Raw genomic sequence first — 21,371 nt, 5'->3', positions numbered from 1 at the left:
GTAACGCTTATTGACTTACTAGGTATATCTGTCCCTGACTCTAGACGCCTGTTACACTTAGGGCTTATACCCTAATAGTGAAATATATTTCATATACGCAGTTAATACTTCCGCCTATAATATACTTGGCCTTGTACATCTTTTTCAAGATTTAAACAGAATATTAGGCTATTCAGAGTCAGTAACCTTGATGGCTATGTAATTCAATATAAGAACTCCAAGCTCTTCTACACAATATACAGATATACATATATGTATATTTCTCCATAACTATACATATAAATATCAATTACTACGGACTCAATGTTTTTTACTTATAATATATGAATTGTTTATTGTCTATTTTAAAATGTGTATATTCGAAATTAAACTACTGGCTTACTAGCCAGCCAGGCTTAATTCTTCAGACTCGATAGACAGAACTTGATACATCATTGCGCGGACAAGGTATTCGTTTCCAATTTTTTTAGGCTGTTCCTTATTAATGCGTCTATTATTAATATTACACATTAAGCACCAAAAAAAAACCTTAATAGATAAAGTTTGTTACATAATATAAGATATATTTTTTCAATCACTGGTAAGCGGACGAACAACTGGGCTACCTGATGGTAAGTGGTCGGCCTATAGATGTGACGCCGTAAGAAATTTTAACCATTCCTTCCATCGCCAATGTGCCACCAACTATGGTAATTAAGATGTTACGTCCATTGTGCCTGTAGTTACACTGGCTCACTCACCCTTCAAACCGGAACACAACAATATATCGTAGAAACAATTTAAATACATGATACAAATTTATACATTTTGATACAATAACATGTATACTTAACATAATTAATTAATTAGATGATGAAGGCTAATTTTAATATGATAAATATGTGATAATACGGATTTAATGAGATAGCCTTATATAGTTAAATAAGTACTGATGCTTTGGTATTGGATCAAATTTTGACTCTACTTTTTTAATCGACATTCGGGCAAAGGCTTCGTGGAGCTCTGATTACATTAACTATAAAAAGCTATTCAATGTCGTTACAACTCTTGAAGATTCCCATATCAATATTCTTACTTAATATTAAAATAATCTTATAAGAACTGTTAATAGTATTTTATATAAGGTTTTATTTTACATTGATAACCATAAAAAGTATATACTTACTTACACAATAAAATTAAGTTATCCATATAGAAAATAAATGAAATAATTAAAAATAAACTTCTTTAAAAGTGAAATAATTTCAGTTTTATTTTCAAGTACCTAACTTGTAATAGCAATGAACTGTATCTCTATATAAATGTACTATGATAATGTTTACATAGAAACTTTTTTTTCTAAAGGTATGTCAGTGAAGAAAGTCTGTAATTATAATGTATATAAATATCACTATAATATTTTATATACCGCCATACCAAATACATCCAGATCAAAACTTTTAAAGCCGAAAATATAGACAGATTACAATCACAGGTATATCTACTTATAAAGATGAATAAACAATATTAGATAGATCAGATATTTAATTAAATTTAAAATGTACTCACAGACTTCTAAGTACATAGGTATCTATATTATTATATGTATTTATCAAATGAAAAATACGTAGTTTCGTGTAAACGTTATCAAATTCTTGAACAAAAATTCACTCGAGTGGGTATTGAATCCGTGACAGTGTAAATGAACAATATATCACTTTTAAATGGAAGTCATTGAAAAATAATGCATCTAATTTCTAACCTGCAGAATCTAATTTCTAACCCAGCGTAAATTAACTTTTAATTAATTGTATAAAGTGACGATTAAAAAACTCTTATAAAAGCTTACTTGGATAAAGTACCTAGTTCTAATTATTTTTTTAACGCTTAAAAGATTACTTCGACAATCACATTCCCAAATATCTACCTATAATAAATTAAAAAATGATCATACCTTGTAATAATATAAAATGAATACAATTTGTATTCCCTGTAACGAATTAACAAAACATTTTTATTCTTGACATTACATAACGAGTTCGTTCTAAATTCAAATATTTTATATTCCATTCGTTGATGTGAGTAACCACACACTTGTGCCCACCTAAACTAAAACATAAAGATCACATCCTAAATGTGATCTTTATGTTATAGTTTAGTTTAGTTTTATGTAATTATGTATAGTTGGTATGTGCGACTTAGGTATATGTATTGAAATAATAAAGGGATAAATATAATAAAGATTGTATTTGATTTTGTACTTTAATTTATTTGATATAGTACTTATCATATTTTAAATATAATAGAGCAAGTTATGTAGAGACGTTTCTCATTTACCTAAGACAAGAAAAATACATACATATTATCTATATATCTTTGATAACTTTATCTTAACAGAGATATCTATCTAGATGCTTCGAATATCAATTTTTTCTGTAGGTATACTTAAATAACTGTTTATCGGTTTCGTTTTTCAAGAAAATATTAGACAGGCTTGGACATTGTTGTCTGGACTAATGCATGTTTTGGTAGAATTGTTTAAGCGATGCCGAATGTAAAATGTTGTAACTTTAAAACATAATAAACATGTAGTAAAATCATATGTAGATTTATCTAGTTATAACTGGCTTAAGAAATAAAACAATAAAATTTAATAGGTGGGATAATTTATTATCTGCTAAACACCAAAGAGTCGTAAAAGCTTTAAACAGTTTTTGGTCTGTTCTTTTGAGGAATATTACATAAATTGCATAAAAATAAAAAGTAGGTATGAAATTTTGTTATCAGTGCTTTGGGATATTCATTGGATTTATATTGCAATAGGTCTAGATTTATCTCAAAATGCTCTCTTTGTATTAATGATTGTGTTTGTTATACAATTGTAAATGTCGTGTCATAATTTTTTGTCCAATTAAAACGATACGTTGACGAGCGTCTTAAACTAAGCGAAGTAAAATAAATGTCGAATCACGGAATTCGAATAAAAACTATTGTGCTCAGATCGTCCGCAATTACTCTGCGTAATTAACGCCGAGGCGTGGCCGCGTTAATGAGGGACGCTCAGAGGCGGCGGCGGACGTAATCAACATTAAAGATTGGCGGGAGATGCGCCTCTCCCTCCCCCTCCCCCGCACCGGGCTACCCCGCGCTCCCCTCATTACTTATACAAAATACTTAAGACGCGCGTCGTCCCGCTCTCCGCGCGCTAATAGCTCGCGCCCACTCTATCGCCGTCCCGCTTCGCCCGCTAAGCGTAATTAAGCTCGCCTCGCCTCGCGCGGGCCCCGCCCCCTGAGAGGCGCGGGGGGAGCGGAACGAGCGGGGGGCCGCAGCGACCGGCCGCGCAGTGTGCCGGCGACCGTTGACAGTGTAGTGTCGCGCGTGTTCGGCCAACAATCGGAACGATACAAGCTATAAGCGACAACACCCTCAGTTCCTCATTAACAGTTCAGTGTTATCGTGCCCGAGTTCTCTGTGTTTTGACTGACCCCCAAGTGTTGTTTGAGTTTACATTCAAATATTGGACAAGTGCTATTAGTGACTGCGCGTGATATGCCGCAAATACGTGTTTAGCAGCGTTCTGCGGGCGATGCTCACAGGTTATTATTTACGTTTTACAATTTTATATTGGACTCTTACTTTACGTAAAACTTATGTTCGTAGTGTCCGCTTACTGATCTCTTTCATTCGCTCTCTATTTTCAGTCAACTTCGAAGTTTAGCTTAGAAAAGAACATTGTTTATACCTATCTCCTTATAAGAAAAGTTTTTCAAATTTTTTTTTGTCTTATGATAATATCTTCGTAATGGCCAATAGAGTTTTTGATGAATATTCTTAAGAAAATATCAAACTTTATAGTGAATATTTTGATCATAAAGTTAGTAGCATACGCTTAGACTTTTCCAACAGTCAGAATAATGATAAATTATTATCAGTGAACATATACGACCATTGTCTTTTTAGAAAACATATTAGATTCTATTTTCAGAGATTTAAAGATTTCGTTTAGAGCAATTTTTTTAATTAATTATTATCATCACTATTTAAAATCTTGATATAAACATGTTATCATTTCAACGTGCAAGTGCTAAAAATACCAGTATAATGAACACTTACCTTAATTTTTGTATTAATAATAAAGTTTCGGCGTTTCGCGAATCTTTAATGGCCGTCGCACTGTTTTAAAAGTTATAATTCTAAAATCTTTGAAAATAAAATACATTTTTTTTTAATAGAAACATTAAGATATACCATAACAAACAAGATAAAAATATTATTTTAATTAAAAAATCACAAAGGTAAATTCGTAATAAAAAAATAAACAATTGTTTTTTTTTTTAAATGGAATTTCATTAAATTGAATTCGGGTAAGACATACATTTCAGTTATGGTATTATTATAATCTGCATCCACAAAAAGCTAGAAAGCTGTCAATCTGAAATGTGGCTTAATCATTGTTAACGTATCGACAGTTACGAATCTTTTATCACAAATGTATTTTTTCTTGAAAATCACTTGGCATTAAATTAGTTAAATTCACTTCCTATGATATAATATTGGAAAAATTAAGAAAAATGTATAAACGATGGAAAAAATAATACAACAAAATTCGATTCTAGTGTTAAATATTCTGTTTAAAATAAGTACGATAAATTCTAATTACTCGTAAGAATTCTTATTAGAACTTTGATCCTGTTCATATTGGTCTTGATGAAATTAAAATAATAATACAAAAAAAAATAAAAAAATCCCCATAACGAAAATGTTCACTAAAATTATGTTAAATTTTATTGCCAGTTTTACCAGTTTTATTACCCTTTGCTTATAACTTATGTTGTTAATAAATAGGTAGGTATTTACAAAAATTTGATTATCTTAAATAAATAAATATCTATTAAAAACATTATCTTTATAATATAAATGGCAATATATTCTCATTTATAATAAATATAGAGATGCTTTCAAATCTTACAAGGTAGGTATATAGGAAATATATGTATTTTTCTAATAGTTATTATTATCTGTATTCTGCATTAAATGTTCCTGTATTCGATATTTGAATATATAATTTCAATTATCTATGTAGTCTATGTTTATAGAGAAGAAAATGGTAAAAAGTTTTAATTATTCTAATATGTTGTCTAAAATGTTATCTAGGTACATTTCATACAGAAAGAACTCTAGTTCAGACCCTTTTTTTTTACCTTAAATGTGGTTCTATTGAAATACCGAATACATTAATTAGTATTTTAGGAATTCATGTCAAGAGATTATTTCTTACGAAATATACCTCTTTAATATAATTCAATATAAATCAAGTGTCAACTCTTTAAATTATATGAAATCATTTAATAATATCATAACATCTTAGTTATTACGTAAAGAAATATTTGATATTTTATGTTAATTTAAGTTCTCATACATTTATTACTTACTACAAAGTTAATCAAAAATATAAAAAAAAATATATATTTAAACCTAATTCTAATTCAAAACTAAAAAAATAAGATGAACTACAAAACTATATTAAATTATAAATTTCTATGAAATAATAGCATATATTCGAATTTCGATTACACTAACATAAAAACAATCGTTGCGCGCGCGCCGCATTCTCTCGCAACGGGGCGGCCATCTTGCAAGATCGTTTCGATCCATCCCGATATCCCAGACGATATTCGGGACAGATATAGTCATTAATCAAAACGACCTTAGATCGATATCAGTGATCAAACAATATTTAATTTATTACAGAGCGCATTCGTATAATTGATAAAGGTGCGTAGGCGCATAAGGTCGGTGCGAATAACATAACAATGGCGCCACCGTCGGTATGGAAATCGATTTAGTTTGCATATTGTTTTGTTACGAATAGAGAGCACGTTGAGTATTATAAACATTGAATTGTTACGGATGAAAGAGACCAATAGCTTACATAATAAATTAAAAGTAGTCAAGTGGGAGTCCGTTTATTGATTATATATTTTTATTACCCTAAAATGTATTTTAGATAAATTTCATCACTCAAAAATTTCCTTAGAATAGAATATTGTGGAAATAAAATTATTTTTATGAAAAAAAGTTCACTCCATAAAGCTTTTTGTCGCAGTTTAAACTCTTTTTATTTCACCTTTTTGGTACCTACCTAAAATTACTTTTTTGTTTGGAAAATTGTCTTAATAAATGTTTTTAATACATATTTGATAAGCCGTAAATATAGCACTTGTAATGTATGATTTATCACCAGATAAATTATGGAACTTTATAACTATGTATGTATGTATGTACAATACATATTCAATGAAATAAATTTGCAAGTTGATTTCAAAAATAATCATTTCGATGGAAAAATTTAGAATTACGGTACATTTTAACGAGTCCTTGCTTTATTTTTAACTTCGATTTACTCATCGGTTATTGTTATTTTTTCATTTCACAATAAAAACTTTCTTCTTTTTATTAATAAAAAAATTCTTAACATTGAAAGTAAATGTATTAGTATAATCGACATCTTTAATTGTAACAATATTTATAGTAAATATTTTTGCGTTTCACGTGACATCTTGACCGCGACGTTTGTTGCCATCTGTCGGGCGGTAGTGGAACTAACTTTATCGGCCTGGGAAATGCGCTACAGACACTTCACAGATAAGGGCCATCGTGACGGCTCGTTGAGATGGACCGAAAATAGGGAGATAACACTTTTTTGTATAAGTGTGTTTGTTTTTGAGAGTACGTACTTAGATAAATTTAAAACTGAAATTTTGTTATTCAAATTCAAATGATTATAAAGTTTTTGTTTTTACCTTTATCGATAGTTGCTACTTAGGTACATAGTATGTATCTATATAATATTATAAATTACATTTAAAACTCTATTCTTTAAATGAGTACAATTTATTTAAAATCTTATTTTGATTTAAAATGAATAATGGTGATTATTTTGATTATATAGATACACCTATCATTTTTATTGTGTGAATGAAACCACATAATCAATTAAATATCTGAGAAGCAGTAGATCATTTATATTTGATAAAATTTGCAGTTTCCACGTCTAACCATAAATTTTGTATAAATAGGCTGTTTAAATTGTCTGCCCGATAATACCTTCAAGTCACCGACCTGAGGACGTCGGCACTTCGCCTAGATACATAGTATTACACGCACCCACAATAGCACTCGCAGATTCAACAGATCCAGATAGAAACCTCTGAAAAATTGTAAACATAATGTTCTACAAGTTTACATAACAGGATGAGGTCGGATCTGAGGTCGGCCATACAATACGAGTGTAACCGACTGAACGGTCCGTGAACGTATTCCAAATTTGAATTCATGATGTAAACATATTACCGAAAACAGTTGGCGCGTGTGACCCGTTAAAAATTTAAAAAAAAAACACGCGTTCTATTACCGTTGCCGCGTTTTCCAAATTTAAACGCGAGATCATAAATTTTCGTTCCACAACGGTCGCGATCGGTACGCAAATGTCAACAAACATGGCTGTCGAACAAATCGATTATCGAAATTTCAACGCCGCATTCTGACGGAGACTTTTACGAAATATTAATTTTTATATAATCTAAATAGTTTACTATATTTAATACATAAAAAGGAATGAATCGGGTTAATTTATTATTCACTAGATGTTACTAAGCGCTCCCAGCAACTAAGAGCATTTATTGAAATCAATTGTCGAAGTATAAGAATTTGTTAGGAGATAATAATTCTAACGGTTCTTACGACGAAATGTCCAATTTATTATTTATATTGTGCAGACCGACCGTTGTGTATTCAAGTTATTACGGTGTCTACTTTCTGGTTCCATTTTCTCGTTTAGCGCAATTTATCTGTGCCCGGTGACATCAATAAATTTTTCGTTTTCGTACGTGCTTATATGGGTATGATAATTTGTTTCCGGTGTATGCGGCGCGTGCGCATGCCACGACAAACTATTACATTCATGGCGTTAGCACGATTTGCATTTGAAATATTTCGTATGGCTCGCGCCTAGGACTCACAATAGCGGAGAGGCGTCTCGACAGTTAATGCCCTGTGCCATATCAAATTTCGTGGTTTATTTTTCAGACTCGTGCCTCGGGTAGAAGGTTTCTTTTGTAGGAATGTGTGATAATGGGGCACATTTCGTGACACACGTGTCCGTAGAATGGAGCCTTACGGTGTGTAAGGAATCGTTCGACTAGGGGCTTTGTAAGCGATGATTACGAGCTCCACTTAACTGGTTCCGAATAATAAATTTCTTTACCTAACAACGAGTAAGTAAGTACATTGGCTTGTTATGCTTTGTTTAACTATTTATATATTTCTTTTACATCGTGTATTAAAGAAATATTTATAGCATAAGTTTCTTTGCTATTGCGAACTCTTTGACAATATTTATATAATGAAATGTTTCATAAGAGTACTTTTGTGAGCTATATGTAGATATTGCACATAAAAATATAAACATTTTGAAAACAATAATGATGGGTTAACTCCAGTAGTGCTTAAAAAACGTGCAGAGATCGGAGGAAAAAATAACGAGAGAATATAATATGTATTTGAATGTATGAGTTTCTATGTTGTATAGTTTTATCACAATAATACTTAATACTATGCGAGAAGTTGGTTATATAACTTTGAATAGTATTTAAATGATGTCCGTCCATATTAATTTAATGAAAATACACACCTATTTATACAATAAATTGTTATTAAACACTAAGTTAAACCGATTATATAACTTTTTTTAAAACACCTGAATTACATGATTATCGAATTTTAGTCGAAATACTCAATGAATGGGCAAAATTCGCTAATTAAGCGAAATTAATCTGACAGCATTTCTCGATGTGACGTAAAGGTAGAGATGCTTTTGTTTTATTGAATAATTGCCGCGAGGTGTTTCGACGAGACGAACTGGTTCCTCCAAGGCCAGCCGTCGAACTTGCCGACCGATGCCACTATTCTGTTAGCCGATCGATTTCAACTCCAACGATTGGCAAAAATTACTCGGATACACTTATCAACACGCTAGATATGTTATTCAACATCCTTATTCTGGAATGCTTGAATACAAAAAGCATTTTAACCGACCTCGTTGGCAATTGATAAAAAAATAAATAAAAGATCAATCAAACTACTAAAAGTAAAAGCAAGACGAATGAGACGAGATCATAAATTTAAAATTATCCCGAACTATTACCAATTTATCGGCTAGCTCGGTTTAGGTGGCGTAAAATAAATTTATGGATCCGAAACGGCTCCACGTATCTCAAATAATAAGTTTGGTTATTGAAATCGCCCGAGGCGAATCGGAATGGCGTGCGGGGCTGTAGAGCCAGTGCTTCTCATTCCGCGTTGACACCGCGCTAACTTTGACGCCTCTGTGCAATTACATACTATGTTTACCTTTTGAGCTTTAGTACTCGCGCTATAACTATTTGTATAGAATGATATTGATTCAAATGTACATAATTATGTTTATTCAGTACGATCAAATATCATAAGTATATAACGTAGAAAATTCATGAGGATTTTTTTTTATATAAATTAATTAAATAGACATATATTTTGTACAAAAATATTTTGATGGATATAAATATTTCAGATCTCAACATTTTGGTAACAAAACCATCAATTTTATTAGATAGCAATCTACAAGCCACTCACGTTCCATTAACTCTTATAATGTCGAACAGTAAATACGTTGTAAGAAAAAGTTTGGTATTCTTAATATTTTATAAAATGAAAACCAGGCAAATATTAAAAAACACCTCTACATGTTAAAATAATTTATTAATTAAATAAATCTCTAAATTCGAATTTCGAACTGACGATTACGTTAATTAAAAATATAATTTATATGAATATTATAATTAATACGAATAACCTATGCATGATTTTAATAATAAATAAAAAAAAACAAATGACATGAACATAAATTTGTAAACTTTAATATTAGATAAGATATAATCCCTACTATATTGCTGCTATCAGTTGATAAATATCGGTATATTTGTTATTACAAGTAATGTAAAGTGCTAATTGCATTTTAATCCTATATGATTGTTTTCTATGTACTTGAAGATTTTAAAGGTATAAAGAACTATTATATTTTACTTAAATGAGTGAAGTGAATCAAATTATTTGATAATTATCGAGTAGACTGGTGTACTAAATAACCCTTTAAAGAAACAACAATTGTAAGTTACTTTATTTGTATAAATATTACGAGATTTTTTTAAAAGTCATTCAAATTCAAACAACATTTTTGGTATGAATGAAAGTATTAAAATTATCAAGTTACAATACAGTTTGAGTGTAATTGGTTTTTCAGTTACAAAATTATCATGTGTTAAATAACCTCAGCAGTCGGTTAAGAAGATGTACCCAATATGTATAATGCAATCATTGTATGGAAACTTTCAATATATAAAACAAATATGTACATATGTATATAGTAAGTCCCCAAATAAAAGCAGATTAGCCAAGTGGTCGCATTGTCAAGGCACTTCACTGCTGTAATAGCGGAGCTATCTCCCAATAATTAGTGATAGTCGATAACTCCCAAAAACGTTATCAACAATATTTGCTATTAAATAATCGATACCATCGCTCTGTTGGTACTCGATAAGCGGTCATTGCTTGTTACAATTATTAGATACTAAAACTATAGGGAAATAACTACTTTATTTTTATTTTGGTTACAGCATATGAATCGATGTTTCAAGTAGGCTGAATAGACATTAATACTTTAAAATTTAAACCATTCTTACACGGTCAATACGAGGCTAAATAGGACTTGAAACGGGACATAACATTTTATATATTTTTATATCGCTTTTATAGGTATTACTTTTCGACTGTAGTAGCTACCACCTTTTATCAACGTAGGTTTTGCTAACGTATATGTTTAAATGATTAGTACTAATTTGATATACGAACGATCTGCTAACGAAATAAGACAAAGTCCAGGTAAAGCTAACAATACCTATTTCCACATAACTATAAAACGTTATTAAATATATTCAATTTAATTCCAGTGTATGCTACTTATATGTGTTGACAGTAATTTATAAATTCTATTTATTTGTAGTGATGCGAGCGTTAATAATGTCAAAAATGCAGAAACGAAAATAGATAAGTTATTTTTTTATTCATAAAAGCATCTGTTACAGCTCTATTATAGGCAGTGAGAAGACAAAAACTCGAAATTAGCAGCTCAATTTCATTGTTTATGATAATATTGCCCTTATAAGCGTCTTGGAACGAGTCCGGAGACATCACGCAATGAATTTGCGGTACAGACATTGTGCGTAAATGCGTCTCTCGATTGCGCGCGAATAATTTTATTATGCATGCACAATGTCAATTTAATTAAGTTTTGTTAGCAGATGTGGTCGCGTTTTTAAAAGCCAGCTCTAAATAACTCAGTGTAAGACTATGATGTACCATTTTCAGTTCTACCATATACCGAGGTGTCGTAAACTCACCGTATAGTAAATTCGATCGATATGAATTTTGACAATTTCTTAAGTCACTTTGTTCTGTAATTAATAGAAGTTGACGTCACCTCTATATCGCCGTAATAAATGAAGATGGCGGGTTATAATATTTTACAGCACAATTAATTCATAAAATAAACAAGTAATCAGCTTAATTTGCGACACGTATCTTATAAATATCGTTCGGAATTTTCGGTTTTTATTGATAATTAATATTGGTGGCAATTAATAGTTAAGGCTTATAATTACAGCTAATTGTAAATAACATTGGATTAGCTCGCTTCGGCATGTTTAGTAGTCGTTATCTTTATCTTAGTTTATGGTTTAATTACACGTTAATATTGGGGCTCGTTATATCGTATCGCTGCGGAGGTGTAAAATTGAATACGACTCTATATTTTAAACTAATAAACGTTGGCCGTGAAAACTGATCGTTTCGACGATCCGTTGCTAAACGAGCACCTCGCTACATAATCGATGGAATTACGATCTGCGGTCTTCATTAGGATTTGTGCGAAACTAATTTCAATCTTTACATTCAGAGCATGCTCGATCGATTCACGTATTTCTCAAAAGTTTTAAGAACCTAAAGTTACTTTTTATGGCGCAATATCCCAAAATAAATGCAAAAAATGTTGCACATGTCCTCAGACCGCCGAGAGGTAATCCTCCATCCTACAATAAGCTCGCGGCTGCCATTGTTCAGGGTTGGCGAAGCTATAAAAATTACCTTAAGACAATAGCACCCTGGGGCTGAAACTGCCGCGAAATATATTCATACGATAATTATTTTCGAAAGTGCACGCCTCAAACGCTTCTTGGCTGGAACAGGTGTGGTTTTAATAGCCATTAAAATGTCCGTAACTTTTTAATACCAACATACTAACGATTTCGAATCGGTACAGCCAATATTTGAACGGATTACATTAAAAATTTTCGACGGTCTCATTCACTTCAATATTGCGTTCGGAATTAAGTATTGCTGTACTTGCCAAAATGTATGTTGATTCGACTGTTAACATTACGATAATGTACATCTTACAACTTTGCTTAATTTAATTTGTATCGAAGCGTGAAAAAAACCACTTTACCTCGTTGATATCGTCGCAAAAGTTTTCAATAAAAGCAATTGCATTTAAAATGTATACAACCAAAATATATTTCAAAATATCGTTGACAGTTGACAATTATAAAAAAATACAGATGTCATTTTCAAAAATGCTTCTAATTTCGAATGTCATTCTATATTAAAATGCAAGTTTTTTTTTTTAATCAGCCCAGTCTTTTTTTACTCGAAGCGTGTTCGTTAAGCGTATTTTAATAACATTTTCGGTCGCAGAGCCACGTAATTACTGTTTATATCATCAACACTCGCCCCAACACAATTAAGTTAGTTTTTTGGGAATGCGCGACAATCACGTTTTGATTACGGTCCACAGAAATGTGGACACACTAAGATTTCTCTCAATATTATAAACCATTGTAATTTGTGTGAGTTTTAATTAATGATTGAAAAAGATTTATAATTGAAGTTTAAATTGCTGCAAATCTTTGATCATTTTGTATACAAAAATAAATAGAAGAGTTCACGCAACTGTACAAATTTACACAAGAGTTGATTACGCATAGATTTCGAATACAAAAAAAATTGCTTTTCATCTTAAATGACTGCGTCAGTCAATCAGACATCGCTATTAAATCTAATAATGAAATTAAAACTCGATATGTCCACGTTATTACAACGTATAACAACTCGAATCTTTATTTACTAATGCTCGTTTGTACAACAATTTTGTTTTCCGTCACATTTAGCCGTTACGTAATTGGTGTTGAAAAAACATAATTTCGTGTCCCACGAAAACGTCCACATGGAGATCGTATCGTGTGAACTCAACTTTATATTAATAGTGTATGATCGGGCCTTTGTTACGAAACTACATTTAATTTTCATGATGTTCGTAGGAATGTAAATAGACGGGGATCATAGAAAGACTTAAGTGGAATTAGTGTATGTATGTAGTCATACTTGTAACCTTTATTATATCGGTAACTATAAATCCATAAAATTTCAGCTACTCAAATTTCGACTTTATTGTTCAAAATATTGGGTATATAATAAGTTAATACAAAACTTTAAGCCGCTTAATTAATATGATATACCAATCAACAGATTAATTAGTTCTGTCCATGCAACACTTAACCGCTATCAATCTAATAATTAATCTATATAAACAAATTCAATTTAAAACTAGTTTTTGATTCTAAAGTGGATCGGAGACGCCAGTGATAACTCTTAGTAGATTTATAGAGATTATAATCTTGCTAATGATGAACATATTCGCATATTTCGATTTATAGTGAAAATAAATTAGCGTAAATTTTTAATTAAACTGCCATTCAATGCGAAGTCGGAGAAGGCAATACCGCTCGCCATAGCCGAGGTAGGTAACAAATATAATAAGGATAAGCATCGAAAATATTTATATATGTATATTCATATTTTATCGATACTTATTAAAGGCCGGCTACCACTCGCGTCGTGAGGTGAGAACGATGGTGCCCCCTGCTGGGAGCGTTCAGAGCGAGACGGGAACAAACCGAAAGGAATTCAAAATGAAGTTATGACCCTACGTTATTTTTTTATCTCGTTTTATTCTTTATTACATTTTTGTTCATATATTGTGTATATAAAAGTCACATTCATTTTAAAAGGCATACGTATATCAAAAGTCGATGTTAAATTTTTACCAAGCTACATTAATTACAGTAGCGGAGCGGTCGTGTGAATCTGACGCCAGCAAACAAGTTGGCCACTACGCCATTAGCTCGCGAGTTGTTCAAATATCGAGTCAATGTTTGCAGTCGCCGTGTAAATATCGACAACAGAGTTTGCGTTACGCATCACTAGCGCGTGTTTGTCGATGCTCGCGTGGTACACGGGAGCAGGCGTAAAGGGTTGCCCACTCAAAGAAATCATGACGATAAATATCCTCGTTTACCTTGTTACGTTAACAAATATTGTCGAGTGCAAGTTCATTTGAGTAAGCTCTCGCGATGCGTTGACTTTTCTGCAGTAGCTAAATTACACTTCATTAAAAGGACTCACGATGTCATCTATCATTTAAATATTAACTCGTTCGAATTGAATACATACGTTCAAAATTTCTTTTGTATTTCAAGTGTCATACTGTGAAATAGAAACAAAATTTTTATACAATACATACAATCCTGAAACCAATAAAATGTTTTGCAAAATCGTAAAGCGTAATAAAGCAGAATTTATATGAACGTATTTACAGATTATACTATTTCGAAACATAATTTCACTTTGAATATATAAATTGATTTTTCGTGATTCGAGTCATTTTTTTTTCAAACTTCAAGTAAGACGAATAAATAATTCATAAGTTCTATTATTGTTTCCAAAAGTAAACTTTGTTTTATGCAGAGGTCGAGATAAAAACTGTATTAACTATTATGTCACTTGTCTAATAGGTTTAATATTTAAATGGGAATCGTGTCTGGCTTTAATGTGTTTAATCAATCATAAGATACGATTAATTACCCAGATATGTCCGTCGTTTCGATTGTTACTAGCATTCGAGGGGATATAACAAGATCTATTGTCCACTTCCAAGTAATCAAAAGTTCAAGGTTTCGTATTAAGATGCTTATTAATTAGTCATGTTGAAATAACCGCCAGCTTAATAATTACGTGGCACGAATATTTTCTATTGGATATGAACATTGTCGCGGTTTCTTAATTTATTTCGATTATGTTAATCGATTATATAAAAAAAAAACATTTCATATAAATTTGTGTTGATCGTAAAGTTCTATACAGATTTCATACAAGTCTTAGGCACGTTTCCTTTATATTTATAACTAGTAGTTCCGTGCATTCATCTGCATTGAACAGCTTCGACTCCGTAGGTTGTAGTGTGATTATTTACTGCTTTATAACCTTCCTCAATAATTGAACTATCTGTCATAAAGTTTGTTTTTTTTTCAATCAGTGCAATGGTTCAAACAAATTAATTCATCAGATTTATATAAATAAATATAGAAAGACAGACGAGGATCTATCGGGCCAGCTGATAGTAAATAGTAATACATACATATAATAAACCCATTGACATTAGCAATGAGGAATATCAACAATTCCATATATCGTTAATGCGTTTCTAAATTCATGGTATCTAGGTAAGCGGAAGGCTTTATGACCTCTGTGATAAGAACTTCGAAACTATTTATTATGTACAAGTACACAATGAACATTGTCAATTGTTATTTTTATTTGTAACGTCAAAACAAATTACAAGTACCTACCTATATTACAAGTATATTAATTAAAGCAGTAAGTACATTCCAGTAGGAAATATAATTAATTTGTTTTTTTTTTTAATTAAAAATTCTAAAAAGACAGTTCAAATATTAATAAATGATACAGCAACTGTAATCTCGTAGGAAATTAATTAAAAGACGCTTCGATTGAAATCACTACGAGCGCATCAGAATGTGCGATGTAAGTGCGGGCGCAGACTGGAGACAAGCCTTAATTGACGATAAATGCAAACGAATAATTTGACGTAAATTAGACTTAAAACTACTATTTTTCTTTGATCAGGGCTGCTTGTAGACTTTAGACATGATAGAATCCGACCTAATTATTTTGACATAAACTGCATTTATATGGACATTTTTACTATATACATAATGATATTCGTATTCATCTATTTATACTTTTTACATATTATAATTAAACTAAAAAATGTCAAAATAAAATAATATTGTATTTTAAAATGACAAGTAGGTATTACCTTTATTAATACAAATTAAATATGTTAAAGTAGTAAACACAAAACCATTAAGATCAAATTTATGTCTGTCAAGGTACAATTCCCCCAATTATATGATCAATTCTGGTTTGTTTGTCTAATGTCTACACCGTCCTAACGGTGTGAGATAGACTACCGGTTTTACACCACGGATTTCTCAGTACGGCGTTACCATCTCATTTGTCGAAACTATTGAATCACCGGCTTTGATGGTTATTTTAAATTGTTATTCATTCAGGGTAAAGTTTTTTCAAGGGACGGCATTTTAATTAATTAATTTAAAAAATACCATATAATAGGTGAAAATACCTACATTATAATTGTCTCGAAGATAGCAGATCGCTGATTTCCTTTTTAATAATACAATACATAAGTTGTATAGGTAAATACCTCTCATACCAAATCGCATATAAGCGAAACGATCTCCTTTAAAAAATAACTTCAGCCAAGCCGTGCCCATTTTCAGGCTGTTCCTATACTATACATATATCATAATGAATATTAATACCATGTCTGATGCAGCTACGACATATCTCGCTTGCAGTAAATAATCATACAATAGATCGTTCAAATCTTCTAAGAAATGACGTCAGACGATTCTATTAGTGAGGGAAATTAGTGTTTATAGAATTTGATGTTTCGTATTAGTACTTAAGTCCTTTTAATGTTTTTGTGTTTGTCTTGCCTTGAATATCGTCCATTCATATTCCGGACTTCATTGACAAATGTATACTCATATAGCAAACCAGAGCAAACGAGTAACGCTTCATTCACCACAAAATTATAATTAAAAGGTGCAACTTGAAAACGCACCATTAGCATTGTCGCGTAAACATAATAAAACTTGTGACCTTATTTTGATATAAATAAAGAATAAATTGCAATGAATCGCTAACTGAGCTATGCACATTGGTAATATTCAGTATGAGTCAATGTAGGTCGCTATAGATTATCAGACGTCGTTGGTGGCTCTTGCTACCGGTTTTACGCCCAAACCGTCGCCGTATTATCAAAACACGAGACTCCCGTGTCAAAACACTTAAAGATCAAACAAAATAAATGTAAACAAATTAAATTACAGGCATTATTTCATGGTCTGATAAAATGGTAAATTATTATTTGACAGTGTTTAATATTCATAATTTATTTCAAAATCCCAAAACAATATTTTAAACATTTTGAACATTTGTTTAATATGCAGTATTAATAATGTTTAACGTTAAATTAATTGAGTTTGTATTATACATATGTATATAATATATATATTTATTTGAAGCATGAGTTTGTAAACAAATAATCATTCGGAAGACACGTGCTATTCTGAAATCAATTTACATAGACTCTATGAGTGCTGTTGATAACGTCACAAACTACTATTAAGAAACCGTTATTCTAATTCCAACATACAATCTCAAGCAACAACATATAATAAGATAAATGTAAATAATAAATATCAGTTTGTCATATCTTATTTTGTTTAATATTAAAACATAGCTTTGATCGATACTCAGTAATAAATCAATACATACGTCACGTACTCGTACCTCAATACACTGCTTTGATTATAAGACAATGAAACGGTCACTTAAGTATGACATAATTGTTCCGTCGATTTATATAGCATTTAAATTATAATTTCAAAAATAAAATGATAAAACAAACTGCTATTTATTATGTAAATGCGGATTTAAAATCCGGTAGCCATCGTACCGCGGTGATCATCAATTCAAACATTTAAATTCGTCCGACGGAAATATCACGCAGAGATAAATTATTTACGATCTTAAAAACACTTAGAAATATCAAAATCCATTTCCATTCATAAGTCGAGACGGAATACGGAGTCTATAACTCGCAAGCGTTGCTCATAAAACCAGTTTAGATTTTGATAATTTTATTAACGATCGAATGCACGGTGCGGGCGCGCCGAGCCAGGGACCCCTGAAGTCTCATATATTACGGCATTAACACAAATTATACAAGTTTAAAGCCACAACATAGAACGCGTGGGTGTCTTAATGTTAAAATGTGTCGTCTGTAATTATTACGACTCGAAGAACTTTAATGTCTTCGAAATATCGCCTCCTTTATTACAATAGAATCTTCACTAAACTGGATATATTGGATCTATTATTGTATCACAACACATTTGTTTAATGTCGATAATATACGACGTCCCCGGAATGCGATCGCGGCTATTTTATTATTCGTTCTAGTTTGAGAATAAATAATGCGACGATACGCACCAAAGCCTTAGAACGCTCTGTAATTATTGTCGTCCATTCACTTTACATCATTACGTGGTCTCCTACATCTTCTTTTATGTCTAACCATATTTGTAACACTGTCGCTGGAACTCTCTGTAGCGTAAATAATTCCCTCAACCGTCCCCACATTCATTAAATGCACATTGTCTCGAAGAGATTTTAATAGCGCTACCTTCGAAATAACGACCTCTACGTAATTACGTAAATTAAATCTATTTTGATGTTATAATGCATCGACCGAACAAAGTCTGACTAATTACAAACATGACTTACCTTGATAATAACGTGTTAAACCGTACATCACAATTAGGTAAACACAATACGTACCAAGCACCATTTGTATCCACTTACATAACAATATCAACAAGTAATCTGCTGATCATCAGTCGCTTTGATCTTTAGAAATGTTAATTCTTCAAATTCCTAACACAAACACACGAGAGACTGTGGCTGTTTATTGCTACATAGCGAATCAATTGAACAAACTGCTTTCGGGCACTAATAAGAAGAAAACGATCCATTCGTTGCGTCAGAAGGTAGATTAATTAAACTTCTTACGACCAACTATACGTTATTCCATTTAAGTCTCGGCGGAGTAAAGTACTTTAATTAGTAGTTTTCCATTTATCGGACACCTGGTAAAAGCTATTTGACTTATTAGCTGACTGACGTCTATCGTAACATTTTTGTCGAGCAAACAGATACCTTAAGTTGCACTAATACAGTACAAATTAGCAGAGCTCTGTTAATTTTCTTGCTCGTTTTTATTATTAAGACAAGTACAGTTTTCAGAGCGATCCCATTGGTTGGCATAATGTTAACGCGACAATCACGAACTTAGCATTTTCATAGAGTTATAGTCATAATTTGATAGTTTTACTTGGTTGTCAGTGTAAGTGTAAATATTATTTGTATACTCACACATCGCCGATTACAACATAACTAGTCAAAGACATGTATGGAATACGTTTATGAAATAAGATTTTCATTAATTCACTAAAAATAATATTTGACTGAACAAAAATTGTTTCATTATATTTTTTTATTATATTGAAAATTAATACCTTTAATGAGCAAATATATTTTTTTTAAAGTCTTCGATTTATTTAATAATACAGATTCAAATTACAAACGGATTCAATATAATTTACCTGTAAAGGATTTTAATATTTCTTAACATAAGTTACTAAGTATCTTTTAAACAGCGATTAAACATTCAAGTAGCATGATGTCAGGTCACAGTTTTGGTGTCATTCTAATGTTGATAATTACATTTTGGAGAGGAGGCACGTTTTCACCTTATAAGTGTTACACGAAGCATTGACATTTTTGTCGGTGGCAACAATAATTAGCATTTGAATGTGTTAATGTAACGAATTTCAATTACCGGTACATTTTAAAGTAAATAATGTTATACGCGTTTCTATTTTCAAAGACATCTGACGAATGATTAATTTGAAAATTGCTTTGATTTTGTTGCTCAAAATCTATAAATGTCTTGTCGATACGACAAGCAGAAACCGATGCTGATTGTGGTGACAATTGTTTCTCGACTCTGACTGCATTTAAAGATTTTCTATCCTTGTTTTAACTTCAAACATAAATATAGCAATATTTTAGCTCAGTGTCTAAGCAAAACACATTGGTCGAGTAACACACACTTGCCAGTTTTTCTATCGAGGAACAATAACAGTATTAGGTATTATGATGTATTTCAGTTTGTCAACTTATTCTACAAATAAAACTATGTCTAGTACGTAAAGAGTTGCTAAGAAATAAAGTGACCCCTCTGTCACGATTTCAGCGGTTATGAATAATTTCACCCATTGAATCATGTAAAATGAGCGGCAACGGTAAAAATAATTACGCGTTAGTGTCAAATCAAGACGCTCACGACTTTTATGAGCCGAAAATAAAAATAAGTAAAAAACGATTCGTGATTCAAATACTAAAAACCCATAGAGAAAATAAACGAAATAATAAAGTGACATAGTCAACCAGAAAGAACTCAATCACAACTTATTTTTTATTAAACATTAAAAATGTCGAATCGGAGATGTTTAATTTGTAACCATTGATTCTGACTTCAATAAAGATAATAGATTTATTTTTTTATTAAAATAACAAAAAATAAAAACCTTTTATGGTACAATTTTATCTTCCCTCTAAAGTACGAATTTTATCGATGCGTTTTTATCAAGTGCAGATTTTATTTGGCTTACATAAAAATCATGTTACATTTGAAAATAAATGCCATTTGCGACTTTCAGAGCGTTAAACCTTATTCGTTTGCATTGTAAAGAGATCGTAAGGAACCATAAATATTGCTTTATCTTACGTCCGGAACACCAAAAATGTGGGACGATTTCATTTCGGCATTACGAAGTACGACGTGACTCTGCAGGGCTGCCAGCCATGCATAGGTATCAGTTATGGCGACAAAAACTGATCTCATTTAGTTTCACTGGTATCAACAAATCGTGAAAGGTAATTTCATACTGCATTTTCCGTTTGACACGCATTTACAAGTAGTTTGACCATTCTAGTATTATTTTTCACTTCAATAATGCTATCGGTACGTACAATGTTTTTTATTAGTAGACTGTATTAATATCAGTCATGCAACGCAGCTATTTAACCTTTGTAACTGTTAAGGTTTCTGATTATGGTTTAAAGTCTAATGAATGTATAATATCAACTCATGAAGCTGTTATCGACTGGATTATATTTAATGTTTTCTTTCTTCATTTATTTTAGTTTACTATGACGAATACAGC

At 31.4% G+C, this 21,371-nt stretch overlaps 1 protein-coding gene across 1 annotated transcript in view; it reads left to right on the top strand.

Moving 5' to 3' along the window:
- The first annotated feature begins 3,327 nt into the window (after window positions 1-3,327).
- LOC113393897 (zinc finger homeobox protein 3) overlaps window positions 3,328-21,371 on the top strand; it is a 110,747-nt gene continuing 92,703 nt past the window's right edge. Inside the window, exon 1 of the mRNA XM_026631006.2 lies at window positions 3,328-3,578. The gene's annotated coding sequence lies outside the window, so the exon portion shown is untranslated. The remainder of the gene's footprint in view (window positions 3,579-21,371) is intronic.

The sequence above is a fragment of the Vanessa tameamea genome, chromosome 16 (genome assembly GCF_037043105.1).
Source record: "Vanessa tameamea isolate UH-Manoa-2023 chromosome 16, ilVanTame1 primary haplotype, whole genome shotgun sequence".
NCBI classification, from domain to species: domain Eukaryota; kingdom Metazoa; phylum Arthropoda; class Insecta; order Lepidoptera; family Nymphalidae; genus Vanessa; species Vanessa tameamea.
Note: the sequence above shows the minus strand (reverse complement) of the source record. Positions and strands in the feature narration are given on the sequence as shown.